The sequence below is a fragment of the Lycorma delicatula genome, chromosome 1, assembly GCF_047948215.1.
Source record: "Lycorma delicatula isolate Av1 chromosome 1, ASM4794821v1, whole genome shotgun sequence".
In the NCBI taxonomy this organism is placed as follows: Eukaryota; Metazoa; Arthropoda; class Insecta; order Hemiptera; family Fulgoridae; genus Lycorma; species Lycorma delicatula.
Window position 1 is genome coordinate 2,528,384 of NC_134455.1, and position 15,299 is coordinate 2,543,682.

The 15,299-nt window shown below is 32.8% G+C and overlaps 1 protein-coding gene across 11 annotated transcripts in view; it reads left to right on the forward strand.

The window, feature by feature from the left end:
• The window catches only part of LOC142320432 (cyclin-L1), a 106,936-nt gene extending 92,349 nt beyond the window's left edge, over positions 1-14,587 (forward strand). For 10 of the 11 annotated variants that reach the window (XM_075358992.1, XM_075358646.1, XM_075358388.1 and 7 more), the window contains one exon: positions 5,133-5,728. The gene's annotated coding sequence lies outside the window, so the exon portion shown is untranslated. Of the gene's footprint in view, positions 1-5,132; positions 5,729-14,524 lie in introns of those variants that run through there. The other variant, XM_075358753.1, reaches the window with a different exon arrangement.
• The last annotated feature ends 712 nt before the right edge of the window (positions 14,588-15,299 follow it).

Consider the following 15,299-nt stretch of genomic DNA (forward strand, 5'->3'; position numbering starts at 1 on the left):
AACTGCTATATTATAAAGAAAGCTTCAGGAGAAAGTCAGGGGAGTAAAAGTTGCTCTCAAAAAAAGGGGAGGATGCGGAGAATCAATATATGGGAAATTGATGTCCTAGCTTGTAAAGATGAGGTTGTCCAGCCAGTGAAAGAATCTACTGGAGAGGAGGAGGATTTGGAGCAGATGATAAAGCTCAGACCAGCCCATTCAGGTACACAGGTGGCCTCACTAGTTACTGCAAGCAGAACTGCAGAGCAGTTTCTACAGAAGGGGCGTTTAAGATTTGGAGTTATCTCCTGCAGTCACAAAGGAAATAGATGTAGAAAGGTGCTATTATTGCTGGGACCTTGGGTACAAGGCATCCAAGTGTGAGGGTCTAGATCAGACAAGAAATTGTATCAATTGTAGGAAGGAAGGCCACTTTAAGGCTGGATGCAGAGAGCTGGCACTATGTACAAAATGTGGGGTGGAAGGCCACAGATCTGGCAGTTCGTTATGCAAGTATCGATCAAGATACAACTAAACGTGAATCGATCAAGGCATGATCTTCTGTGGGCCATGGCCAGAGATTATGAGACAGAACTACTAATGGTCTCTGAACCAAAACTAGGTGTCGTTAATGGAGGTGGCTGGTATGCAGACACGGAAGTTACATGCGCTGTTGCAATGGTGCCTAGAAGGAATGTATCTGGTGGTAGAGGTAGAGGTAAAGGATTTGCCTGGGTGAAGGTGGCTGGATTGTATTTCTATAGTTGCTGTGCATCTCCCAATATCTGCTGGAGGAATTTGCACTGATATGCTGGATGATTTATCAGCGAACATGAGGAAACGTAGAGGTCTAATAGTTGTATGTGAGGATTTTAATGCAACATTCCAATAATTGCGCTGTGAATCATCTGATGCAAGAGGATGCATACTGGCAGAAGTGATGTGAGAGAAGTCCAATGGCATGTCATGGAGGAGGAGATGCTCAGCGACTATAGGTGTATATAGATATATAGATTGTCATTGGGTATGGATGAAACTATGAAATTGGTATTGTAGAACCCAAGGTAATACATGAGATAATAGTAGAGATCTGCAGAGAGCCATTTGGAGATCAGTGTGCCAAGAAGGGATAGAGACTAGTATATTGGTGGTCCCCGGAAATCAAGGCAATTAGGAGTGTTACATTTCACGTCAAACCGTCCGGTGCTGCGCACTCTCCGGTTAGCGTTAGTGGGTGCTAACGCTAACCGGAGAGTTCTGCTCGTACTAGCATTCAGCACTCGAATCTGATCCAAGGCAGGCACGTCATACTCTTAGTCTGGATGGACTTCATTCTTTGTTCTGATGAATGTTAGTTTTAATGTTGTATTTAATTTTCTATATTTTTATTTTTATATGTCAAGTTATTCGTTGTTACAATTCATTTCATTAACTGTCAAGACGACAATTCATTAAACCATTATTCAACAAGCAACAAGGCATTGTCTTCATTCATCACCTATGATTATACAGTCCAACCTCGCTCTAAAATCTACCAAGGAGGACTTGTATTAAATACTAGCTACAGGCTAAGAGGCAAAGGAGAAGGGGAGACCCAGCAACCTATGAGAGTGATGTAGCACTACGGAAGCAGGCCAGAAAACAACTTAAACAGGCGATTATCAAAACTAAACAGGAGGTATGGAAAGAAATATATAATCGATTAGAAGGTGATCCCTTCAGAGATGCGTATCGCATTGTGATGGACAGATTTGGAAAAGCAATACCATGATTGTCGACTGCACAATTGGTCAAGGTAGTGCAAGAATTCTTTTCTCAGGACCAGAGTTGGAAAAGAAGAAAAATCATAGCTGAAGAGACTCCTCAGTTCACAATTGAAAAATTAGGATTCACAGCTGACAACTCAAACGTTGGAAGGAACCGGGACCAGACAGGTTGTCGGCAGAAATTATGAAGGTACTTGAGGTGTCACCATTGAGGTTCCTAGAGGTGTTTTACAGAGCTCTCTGCCGAGAGAAGATACTCAGGAGCTGGAAATTGGCCAGATTGGTCTTAGTATCTAAGGAGAAAAAGGGGTATAGACATATAATGCTAATGAATATGTTAGGGAAAATCTTTGAAGCCCTCCTGGCTCGTCAATTGGAGATTGAACTAGGAAGGCAGTTTGGATTTAGAAAAAAAAGTTTAACCATAGGAGCGATCAATGGAGTAATGGAGTCTGTGAATGTGGCAGTGGCAAGTAACAGATAGGAGAAGAATACCACTAATAATCTTTATCGACACAGAATGCATTTAATAGTGTTTTTTGGGATGCAATTTTGAGACCCTTGATGGAGTTACTTACTACCTGGTCATGATGTTCCAAGAGTACCTGACAGTTAAGGGAACAGGAGAGTGCCCCAAGGGTTGATAGTGGGCCCTGGAATGGGCTTTTGATGGACTGTTAAGCCTAAAAATTCCACCTGAAGGTGGAGCTAATGGTGTTTGTGGACAACCTGGCAATAGTTAAGGTATGTACAGGAGAGCAGGTGACGCAATTAGCCAACAGAACTTTAGAGTGGCAGGATGGATGGCTAAAAAGAGCCTAAAGATCTCATCTGATAAAATAGAGGCGGTGCTCATGACGAGGCAGAGAAGGATGCCAACCTTCATGGTTGAATGGAGGGAACTCAGATGACCCCCCCCCCCTCCACTGGGAGAGCCAGGTATCTCGATATCTGGCTCGACAGGACAAGGGAGTTCACGGCACATGTGGCAGAGGTATGCAAGAAGGCTGAAAGAGTCACCTTGGCGGTAACCAGATGACGGCAAATGCCAGGGGCCCAAGACCCTCTAAGAGGAAAGTTATAGCGGCCAGGTTGACCTCCACCATGATGTACATGGCACCTGTGTGGTGTGGTGCCCTTAAAATTAAGCACAATAGGCAAAGGGTGCACAGTATTTATCGGAGACTGGCACTGAAAGTAGTCTAGGCGAACAGGACGGTGTCCCTAGAGGCGGTCCTAGTGATTGTAGGTTTTTAAGTTTTTTCTTAAATACCACTGGTGGATCTCCTGGCAGAAAAGCATTTAGCTAGACACAAAGACAAGGTTCCCAAGTAGGTAGAAGGGACTTGGTAGATAAATGGCAAGAGAGGTGGGACGATGAGAAGACCGGAAGGTGGACGCATCGTTTAATACCATGCATAAGGACCTGGATCAACAGGGGACATTAGATTTTAGAACATAGATTTCTGGATCATCCAGTGACTTTCAGGCCATGGATCGTTTGGGGTCAACCTCCATACCAGAAGAAGACATGTATCGATGATGTGCAAGTATTGCAAGGGTACAGACGATACTGAGCATGCCTTTCTGCAGTGTCCAAGATGGGAGCCAGAAAGGCCATTCGATGAGGCCATTTCTCTGCAGGTGGTGGTGGCAACAATGATGGGGTCGAAGGATTGTTGGAATAGATATTCAAATTTGTTTCAAAGAGTATTCTAGACGAAATTTGAGGAGGAAAAGTTTGAACACAAGGTAGTGCTTAGCCTTGAAGCTGTGGTGGAAGGCCAGCCAGCCTTCAAGGGTGGATAGCAGGGTTCCAACAGGATCACTGTCGCTAAGTGCCCCTAGGGGACGCTAGATGCCCTCATGGAAGGGGGCAGCACAAGAAGTACCCGTAGACACATGGTGGTGACGAATACCTGTGGGTAGTACCGTTAACGCATGGTGGGAGGGGGAGAGTTTTTAGTGGGTTACTACTACAGCAGCAAACACCACACACCCAGCAGTACGGGCTGCTGGGGACGTCTGGTTACAGATTTTCCCTACTACGTAAAGCCCCGGAAAAGGGGCTTAAGGTGAAAGCCACGGGATTGAATAGCTGGGTCTTATATAATGATATGTGATTTTCTATTTAGGTCAGCAAGGAAGTTTTAACTCTATAGGGATGTATCCCATTTGTTCTGTGGAGATAGGCAGCTTTGTACTGTGTAAGAATGAAATTTGAGTTCAGTCAGCCATCATGTTTTATTTAGTACCACATCAACTTTTCAATCTTTGCATTTTGTGAAATAATTCAGTCAGTTTCTTTCACTACAGACAAAAAGTAATTTATAAAATAACTATATGCTTTTTTATATTATTATATGTAAACTGATCACAAAACTAACAAAAAGTTCATATTATAAAATTCAGTATTACACAACTTTATACAACAAAATACTAATCTTAAATTTGTTCTATAACCATACCTACACATTTAAAATGTTTTAGTTTAGAATGTGAAGTATTTTTTGAGTTTTTTCTGTATATCAAAATAATTATTACTCCTTCAGCCACATCTCCATAAAATCTATTTAAACTTATAATATATTTACTGGTTTTAGCTTCCTATTATTTAAACATCTCTTCTCTTGTATTATTATTGCATATTTAAATAATGTTTGTGCTTAGCACAACCATTGCCTCTTTTAGAAGAAGCAATCCTACTACCTCCACACCATTAACATCATTGTCCAATGTAAGTAATTTCTGTGGAGGATTCCTGAATTAAACATTGTAAAGGTAGGTTCACTTTCTTCTTCAAACCATTTATTACCAGATAATTTTTTTTCATTAATAAAAGATACGTTAATAATCAGTTTTGAACATGGGCAGAATCACAGTGATGGTTATCTGTAGTTACTTAAATTAATAAAGCAAATGTGTTAAGTAATAACTTATTTACAACTTGTTCAAATTTGTTAATACTGTCTCATTTATTTTTTTTTAAAACTCATTACAGTAGTGCTTATGGGAGACTCTTAATCATCAGCAGTTAGTTCTTAAAATACATGTAAATGTGTACACTATTATGAATAGCTTTAGATAATAAAGAAATGTTTCTAATTAAGTTTTTCAAATTTAGAAAAGTTAGCACAGAAACTTCCATTATGGCAGAACGTACTGAAAAATAATTTAGATTTACTGCAAGTGCGTTAACAGTGATGATAAAAAAATCAGCACATTTAAAAAATGCTTTAGCTGTCATTAATAATGCAGTAATATTCATTTTTCATTGATCTTATTAGTATGACCAGGAACAGTTCTGAATTATCTGACAAAAAATTTTATTCATAATAGTTTACATCTTTAATATTCTGGTGTATATTTTTGTATTCTGATGGATAGAGAAGCTTCCAGAAGAAGGGAGAGAAACTGAAGCATGGGAGTCGACAAGAATTGAAAAGTAGAAATCCAGAAGAAAAAAATTCTTTCTAGGATAAATTTATAGAAAACTGTAGAAGCTGCAGACTATAGAAATCATTATTCTTGAATCAAAAGAGCGGATCAGTTACTGTTAGTACAGGTCAAGCCCCACGCCTGGTGGTATAAATACAGCTGGACAAGTGAACTTCAGTTCAGTAGAGAGTGTGATAAACTTGAGTTTAGTAGAGTGTGTGAGAACATTTGAAGTAAGTGTGCAGTAACAAGCAAGCAAAGAGTATATCACTAATATTGAAAATATTAAATAAGTATAATAATAACTAGTATATTGGAAATAATACTAAATTCTCTTTTAATTCATAAAGATTAAAAGTAAATAATTCTTGTATAAAGTGAATTGATTTTGTGGTTGTTATCTTGCTGTTATAATTCTCTTGTTAATTTTGTATTAGCTATTGAAAAATTTATAAAAATGTTATTGTATTTTGCTATTTATTATATAATTGACCTATTTTGTACATTACAAGTTATTTAAGAGTAAATAAACTATATTTGTAAAAATTTTTACATCTGTTTTCAATATTCTTGTCGAACCATGAACACTCAACAGTGTATTTAAACTGTAAACAGGTGATGAGAGTACCCTCAGAAAAGGCTGTTGTTTTAAATGATGTAATTAATGGAAAACGTACTTTACCATCTGTTTGTGTTTTTTTATTATTATTAGTAGTAGTAGTAGTAGTAGTGTTTGTAAATAGATTTGGTAACATACCTCTTTCATTATTCATTTAAGATAAGGTAACAGCATTAAAATAAAATTTAGTAACATTGAAAAAATTATTTTTAAATGTATTTTGCAGTTGTGTTATGAATGATAACAGCTGAACTATTGTAAATTAAAATTTTTATTGGAACATAAGTTTTCTAAACGTGGATTACAGTTGACAGGAGTTACTTTCGAAGTCAATTGAAATATGAAAATGGTGAATATGTCAGCATGTTTTACTGCTGAATTTAAATTCAGCATTATTTGTTACGCATAATTTATAAGTCTAATATTTTTGTTTCCATAGTTTTTATTACACAAGTATACAGAAAATTATTATTACAATATTAATTTCTCTAACATGGTACTACTGATATGTTAAATAAATAAATTAACAATTAATGTAATCCACCTTACCAGCATGTTGATATGTTTACTAGATCTTTTTCGGCTTACTTGGAAGCCATCATCAGGAGTTAAAATCAATGCTTCGGTCCTACTAGTCCGTCTCAACTAGCCCAGTTCTTTTATTGTCCCGGTCCTACTAGTAAGTATACCTCTGCGTATACTAGTAGGGCTGGGACAGTCATGACTGTTTTTAAATTTTAACTATGATTTTTAAACTTTGACTTTAATACATTAATTTTAACTCCTGATGATGGCTTCCAAGTAAGCCGAAAGATCTAGAAAACATATCAACGTGCTGGTAAGGTGGATTATATTTATTGTTAATTTATTTATTGGAATATTGTTAGCTTGAATGTATGACCTAAAATTTAGATCAGCCCATTGTAAAATAGTACATATTTGTATTTTCTTAAAATTATTTATGTAAGGAAGGACAAAAAAGTAATCACTATCACTACTTTACTTATACCAGAGGCGGCCAGCAAGAAAAAAAAGGCTGCTGTGTAGAAATTTTTAAACTAAATAAATGCAAACTGATAAGTTTATTGTAAAATGGTTTTTGTACAGGCTTTCAGAAAAAATATTCCATTCACTACAATTTTAGCTAATTTGTTTTTTTTTTCTCAGATCCGCTAAATTCATATGCACAACATGTAAGGTGGTATTTGAAAACGGTACCATATGGGCACAGCAACACAAAAATCCACACTAACTCACACCACCAAAATAACAGCCAACTGTGCTTTCAGTACATGCTACATTCAACATAACTGTTTGTACATACAAAATCCGCACCAGCAACATAAATTTTATACACAAAAACCTTTTCTTTCTCAGTTTAGCCTCTGGAACCACCATAAGGTGGTTCTAAGCTACATAAACTTAACACTTTCAGCGCCAGGCATATATGGAAGTGTTATTACAGTAGCCCAAGATAGATTTCCCATTTTTTTTTCACCAGACCATGTGTATCAATGATATACATAGTCACAGTTTCACCCCAGGCTGTGTGTATCATATTGTCTCATGTGTTGTCCAAGTTGAGAAGGTTGTGTATCAATATTCTGCATGCTAGCAATGATTTGTGTGGGTTAATGTGTAGGTTTGGGCTGGGCTAAAAGTTTTATGGGTTGTAAGATTTAACACATTGGTAGCCCTGTCAGCTACACAAAATCAGCTGACTTTTTGAGTCCATGTGTTTAGCATTGCTAGTAAAATTTTGTGGTTATGATTGTAGTTTTGTATCTTGTGTGTTGCTATTAATGCAAATAATTGATAATGAATTCTCAAGACATTATGGACTTCTTAAATAATAATAGTGATAGTGACTTGAGTAAATTTGCCAATATCTCAGACTCTGATGACCCAATATTTGATATTAACAATGCTGAAAGTGAGTCTAGTGATTTAGAAAGTGAATGTGATGTTTTTGAACAGTTCGAACTTCCTGAGAGAGATGTTAGCAACTCTTCTAATTTTCAATCTAAAACCTCAAAATAATACACAGGAACCACCAAATATAATTCCAGCTGACCATCAACTTTTACAAATTAATAAAAGAGGAAGGTGTGTAATGTGTTATGCACATTTTGCTAAAATATTTGATAAAAATACTACTGCTAAGAAGACACCGCAAGTTACTCTTAAGTGTTTATCTTGTGAGGAAAAATTTATGTGTATGCAGTGTTTTTTAAAATCCATAAGTGTATAAAGAAGCAGTGAACTTCACATTGTAAATACCAGAAATAATAGACTAAAGTAACACTTATACTTTAGAATAGTTAGGCCTACAGCATTTCTTAATAATTTGTATTTTTTTATAGCAGCAGTCTACTGCCAATTATAGTAGAAACAATAATTAATAAAGTAAATTCTAAAGCACTTTAGGGTAACTTATAATTTGTATTTTTCAGAGAATCAGTAAACAGTAAATCAGTAAACCAATCATAAACAGTAAAAATAATAGTTTGAAGTAAAATACTGTATGTTACGTTTTGTTGATACATCATGGTACATTGATAGGCCTATAGTATTGCTTGTTATTTTATAATTTGTAATCCTAATAATTTGTTTTTCTTGAGAAGCAGTGAACTTTAGACTATAAACAGTGAAAGTAATAGAATAAAAAAACTTAAAACTTTAGGATAGTTGGCCTTTGTCATTCGTTGTATCATTAATTAGTTGTATCAGTTTTTCTATTTTTATATTAGGGAAGAATATTAAATATAATTGTATTGTAGAAACCAGTATACTTATGTTCGTAAATTTACAAGTACCCTGCTATATTTGTGGACATTTACCAATTTTTCTCCACAGACCACATGTATATATTTTATACACGCATTAAAACTAGACTTAAATTGATTAAAATGTAATTTTAAGTACATCAAACTACTTAACTTACATCAATATTGCTTGTTTTTGAAAAAAATTTGCTTGGGCCCAGGGTAAAGTTTTTAAGATAATGAGCTGGTCTGGTGAACTGGGTCTCATTTGTATAATATCTATACACATGGTCCCATAAAAGTCTTACTGTGTATAATAACTATACATATGGCGCTGAAAGTGTTAACAACTAAATTAAAAAGTCCAGTTTGCATTTATTTTACAAAGCCATTTCTCATAGCTACTCAAATTCAATCTCATTTCATGATTAGCATCACAAAAATGCTGATTGTGATTAATAATTCTATATTGAAGTTGCAGTATATAACAGCAGTCATAAGATGAACAGAATTTATAATTTTATAAGTACAAAAAAAAAAATAAGAAGAATAAAAGTATCAGAAATAAGAAACTAATAGCTACACAGACAACAAAGCAAATCCATATTGGTGTTATAACAATAGAACCAAAGATAACTAAACAATAAATGAAATAACCAAACAATTCCTTATTATGCAAAATTGAATAAAAGTAATCTAAAATTCTTAAACAAGATAAAAAATAAAATAAACAAAAAGATAAACAAGTGAATGAATTGGGAAAAAAGAGTGGGAGGTGTGTAATAGGAAAGTAAAAAAAAAAAATTATGCTAATACTAAAGTGTATGTGTGTATAAAGTATAAATTTTAAGTGGTTAAAAAGTAACACCCTGTCTAACTTTTATATAATTAAGAAAACGATGTGATTTGTGGCATTCTTACCTATACCGAGGAGCTACTTCAGTTAATATATATTTCACTCTTTGATTTTTGAGTGGCAGGTGAATGGAGGGCAACTTAAAAATTTCAAATTTGACTAACGGTCATTTGATATATCACTTAAAAGAGCTTGATGATATGAGAAAAATTATACAGTTAAAATTAAATTCTAATCGTCCAGTCAAAATGATGGCCAACAATGTGTTTGTTTCAGATAGCTAGAACTTTGTATGCTGCTCTTTAACTTCTTTATTACTTGAGGTATCCCAATTCTCACTTTGGAAATCTTCTCCAGTCAGAGAGGCTAATTCAATAACCCCATATTTATGTATTTGGCATTCAGGGTCGTCAGAGACCAGGGATGGTTCAAAAATTCTAAATGGGACATATGGTCATGTGATTTGTTGTTTTAAAGGTCTTTGCAAGATAAGCAAAATGGTATCAATAAAATTAAATTCTGACTATTTAAACCAAAATGGCAACCACAAATGTCATTATGTTTATTAAAAATGAATAAATTAATTATTACAGTTTTTCAAATACTTACTTTAAATAAACTTACAACCTTAAATAATTTTATTTAAATAAATAATAGTGCAATTTAATTACTTTTGAGTTGCCCCCACCCCAAAAATCAAAGAGTGAAATATACGTTCAGTGAAGTAGCCTCTTGGCGTAAGGAAAATGCCACAAACTCAATTATAAAAAATGTTTGGAGGGAGGGTGTAAGTTCCTTTTCAGCTAATCTGTATACATATATATATTTCTTTTTATTAAATAATGAGACAATTATAAAAAATGTTTGGAGGGAGGGTGTAAGTTCCTTTTCAGCTAATCTGTATACATATATATATTTCTTTTTATTAAATAATGAGACAATTATAAAAAATGTTTGGAGGGAGGATGTAAGTTCCTTTTCAGCTAATCTGTATACATATATATATTTCTTTTTATTATAATAATAATCTTTTTTTATATGTATGTTCCCTTCAATATAGTCGCATCTCTCATAGAATTGTGGTCTTCTTGTTCCTTTGGTCAGTTTTAATATATGTAATTTTCTTCTTTACTGCATTAACTGAAGGAACTGTGTTCCTTTAAGCACAGATTTAATTTTATGGAAAAGAGTTGCATGGTGCCATAATCTAGTGAAGGAAGTTGTTCCAGTATGATAATGTGTTTGTTAGCCAAAAACTGCATCACAGAAAGTGCTACATGAGGAGATATTGTTCTGATGAAGAATGAAACTGTTATTTCACAATTTTGTTGTCTCTTTTCTAATTATTCCACTTTGTTTTGGCAGAATGTAATTATAATAATTCTGGTTTATTGTTGTGCTTTCTGGAACTCATTCTTCCAAAATTACATATTGGCTTTGAATTTGCACTGACAAGATTATAACTTTTTGATTGTACTGGTGTTTTCCAAGGCCTCAACTTATTTCATCTTTGGATCATACTGGAAGATCTAAGTTTCATCACAAGTAATGATTTTTTTTTACAAGGTTGAGGTTGGCATCAAGTTCTGCAGCATACTTTTTGTGTTCTGGAGAAACCTAGGAACCAGCTTGGCAGAAATGTGTTTTTGATATTGAGATCCTTGAGCAAAATTTCCCAGATTGGTGTTGTCATCAATATTTCCAGCTTTACAAGCAGTCAGTCCAGTTGTTATACATTTTCTTCATTGTTAAGATATAAGGTCATCCTAGGGTAATCATCATCTTCCACGCTGTGATATCCTTCACTGAATCTTTTGCCCCCATTTAAACACATGCAATAAAAACTGGGTCTTCCCTTAAGCATTTAAAAACATCCCATTGGTATTTTTTCCTAACTCACTAAAAATAACAAACTGACTTAATTGCTAAACTTTTCAACTTAGTATTATTCTGGCAGACAACTGCACCAAACTCACCATAACTCATTCTGCACCATAACTCAGAAATCAAGCAGTCAGGAGGATTGTTATTGTCCAGGTTCAGATATGGCCAAGGTCTCTAGTCAAAAGAGCTTACAATTAGTTCTCACTTAAGAAGTTGTAACACAGTTTCATTATTTAATAATCGCTTCTTGTATATGTTATTAACTATCCAAATAAATGGTGTTATTAACATAAGAGATTTATGAATATACATCTAAAAAAAAATTCAGTAGGCTAGCAAACCCTCATATTTCATTCTCTGTTTTATAGATTTTTACTTTTCCTCTGTTTACCCCCTTTAAAGAATTATTGCATTAAAGCTAAAATATAGTACATTTTTTAAGTTCAAAATCTAATAATAGTTAATGGTTGCTTGTTAATTCCATTATGAATTTTTGGCCAAAGTCTAAAATTTATTTGATATTCTGTCTCGGTTACTGTTATTATTTGTCTATTAGTTATTGAATATTATTGTTTGTATTTAAGTTACTATAGACATTTTTATAGATAAATACTTAATGTATGTTACGTACACTGATTTATTAATTTTTCCTTTTGTTTCTTTTTCAAGTGTTTTGTAGTGATCATTAATAAATTTATGAATTTATTAATGAGTGAATTTTATGAACTTGAGAATAATCCTAACCCAGAATTTTCCAGAAGAAAGATAGAGATACATATTAAAAACATTGCTCTCATAGAGAGCTTAGTGAAATAGGGACTTTCTCTTATCTAATTCTACATTATATTATTGTATAAAGACACAAGAGTTTGTTTGTTCATCTGAGATAATCTCATGTTTTGCTGATGACTTAAAAATTACTTTAATATTTAGAACTTATATCTTCCTGAACACCATAGGGTAATATTAATTGGGTTATTTTACTCATTGTCTGATTACGTAATATTAATTATAAAGTATAAGTTAGTGAAAATTATTATCAAACATCCCCAATACTTTGTGATCTGAGTAACAGAAACTATGAGCAGTTTTTTTTGCTAAGGCTTTGAAATCACATAGGAAGATGGTCTCCGTGGTGAACATGTGAAAAAATGTTAAATTACAATATTTTAATTATTCATCTTCAAAACAAATTGTAGCAGGTACAAAAACACAAATTATGTGAAAAGTGACCAGGGGGTTTAAACATCTTAGTTCTTTGATGTCTATTCCCTCTAACAACAATAAAAATTGTTCTTGTTCAAGGAGCTAAAAACAAAAACCTGGAAGTGTCATAGAGTTTAACTCCACCTTTTTTTTTAAAGTGTATTTAACCTACCAGAAGCAAGAAATTTAATAGTGGCTATAAATTGTTGATCCTCCTCCCCCACTACAACTATGTTCAAAAATTAACTATTTATATTTTTTATAAAATACATTAACTTAAAAAAAATTAAAACTTGACATTCAAACCATTGTTTTTAAATGTATTCTTCCACACAGCAGAATAAACTTATTCACAGAGTTGGAACCCATGCATTGCTCTACTTAACAAAAAATAGAAATAATGCCATATCCAAACATTACTTTTTTCCTACCATTTTTTCAGAAAGGCATTATTATTACTTCAGGAACAAGTAAAAAACTTAATGGCATATTGTAGAAGCTTCAGTTAAAATTATGTAAGATTCAAGATGTATTATACTTTCAATGAAAAGTAAAAGCCATTGTGAATCGCAAGACTTTTACCTAAGTCACTTTGCTTTCTTACCAACCATAAACAACAAAAATTCAAATAACCGTATTCTAACATTAATTATAAAAAGTCTTCTAAATCCAGGGAAAAGCTTGATAATATAGAGTTTTGTCCTTGGCATCTTTAATGTGTAGTTCCCTTAAATTAAAAATAGATACTACTACATTTAAACCAATGTTTTTAAACACATGTTACTACTATATTGTAACATCTAGTTGTGCACCTTCTCTTTTGATTACAATCGACAGGACCAAAATTTCAAAAAAGCCCAAAATACAAAAAAAAATTGGAATTTGGACTTTTTCTTAACTGCAATTATAAGTCCTCACTGAGAGCTTTTCAACAATATATCATAAGTGGTATTTATTTTCATTGATTCCAAAGTTATAAACAAATAAAAGTTTAATTAATGAAATATTTGGATCTTACAAAGGGGAACACATCGGTTCAAATCCAATGTGTTAAATCTTCTTTTTTTCTTTTTTAATTTAAATACATTGATTTATTAAAAAAATTTTACAATAAAAAAATATAAGTTATTAATGAAATAAAATTTTATGTACTTTTCATTTTAAAAAATGTGTATATGTAATTTAATAGGCATACAAGGAAGTCATGTGCTGTATACATCAGATTTTGTTTTTCTCTTAAAGAGCAAGTAATAAAAGACCTATTTCCAAAATATGTGTTTTTAAAAAAAATGTTCAGGGACATATTCAAAACTCCCCCATTTCCTTTAATTATTAAAGTTACATAAAATTAGTAATTGTTGGTCATTAAATATTAAATAAAATTTATTTTTTCCATACTCTTAACAACTGTCTTTTCATATCTTGTTAAAAAACAGATAATGTTAACAAGCTCCTTAGTTTACAAGTTTGTAGCATTTCTATCAATTGTTCATCACAACAGCAGCAGTACCAGTGTTTATTTTTATGGAAGGGCACCCCATCAAACAGTTTAAAAAAGTTAATTATTCTAGATATATTTTAACAAAATAATCAAAACTGCAAAAAAAGCTTGTTAATATTTTCTGAAACTTGAAATGGAACACCTGCACCCCATTCCTGTTTAATAAAAAAGAAACTTTTTAATTTACTTGCCTAGAATTCATTTTAAAAATTTACATTTGAAACAAATTTGTGTGATGAAATTTTCTTAATGCCGACCAGAATATCTAAATCACCACACTTTGGTGAAACTTAGCGTAATCGATCTCTCAAGAGTAGTGATAACTGAGAAAGGAAGAACAAAACTAGGAACATTTTTCAAAAAATTAATTAGTGATATTGTTTTCCAGATGGTTAGAAGTAAAAATTATTCTTAATGATTTTGGTTTTAATTTTAGTAATGTAAGGTAATTACTATCATAAAATAATGTAATGTATTATTTATATTAATGTAGTATACCTTGTTTTGCAGCCACATTTTAAGAAACTGGACCAAGTGACAGAACGAGAAGATTAGACTGCAATTCACAGTAACCCATTAAACTTGAAGGTTATACTATATGAAGAGGTGTGCCTCTTAGAAAGACATAACATTAATAAATATGTCCTTGTACATGGTTTTATGTACTTTTTTTAGAAATACAAAAATGCTTTTACTCAAACTGTTGGTTTTTTGTTATTGGGAGTTTTATTTGAAGTGGAAGATATGTAGTCAGAATATGATCAAAAAGTTCTTTAAGTAGTCTTTCGATATTTAACGGATGAAATCATGCTTAGCTGGAAACACTTTTAACAGAACTCTATTACAGTTGAAACGACATTAATTTTGTTTTAAAAATAATCTTACGTAATTTTCACCTTTTCCTTAAACTTAATTTAATTATTTTAAAGCCTTCTAACACTTATTTTTTATTATTAAACAGAAAATATTATTTTTATTTATAATTCAAATAAAAGGAATTATGATTACCTTTATATTACTTCAATTTTCAAGCTACATTCATGAATAAATCTCATTCATTCTGGTTGTCATAAAATTTCAGGGATATGTATTTTTTCCCCTAATGAGTATGTTGCAATCTTTTCAACTTGTGAACAGTAAGCAATCCCCTCCACAGCCCAATGAAATAAGGATGACATGTAAATGAGGTGTAATTTTGTACAGACTCAAGCTAACCATTCCTGAGACGTGCAGTCAGTATATATGTACTGGGATATTATATATATAAGTGTAACAAGAATTTCTC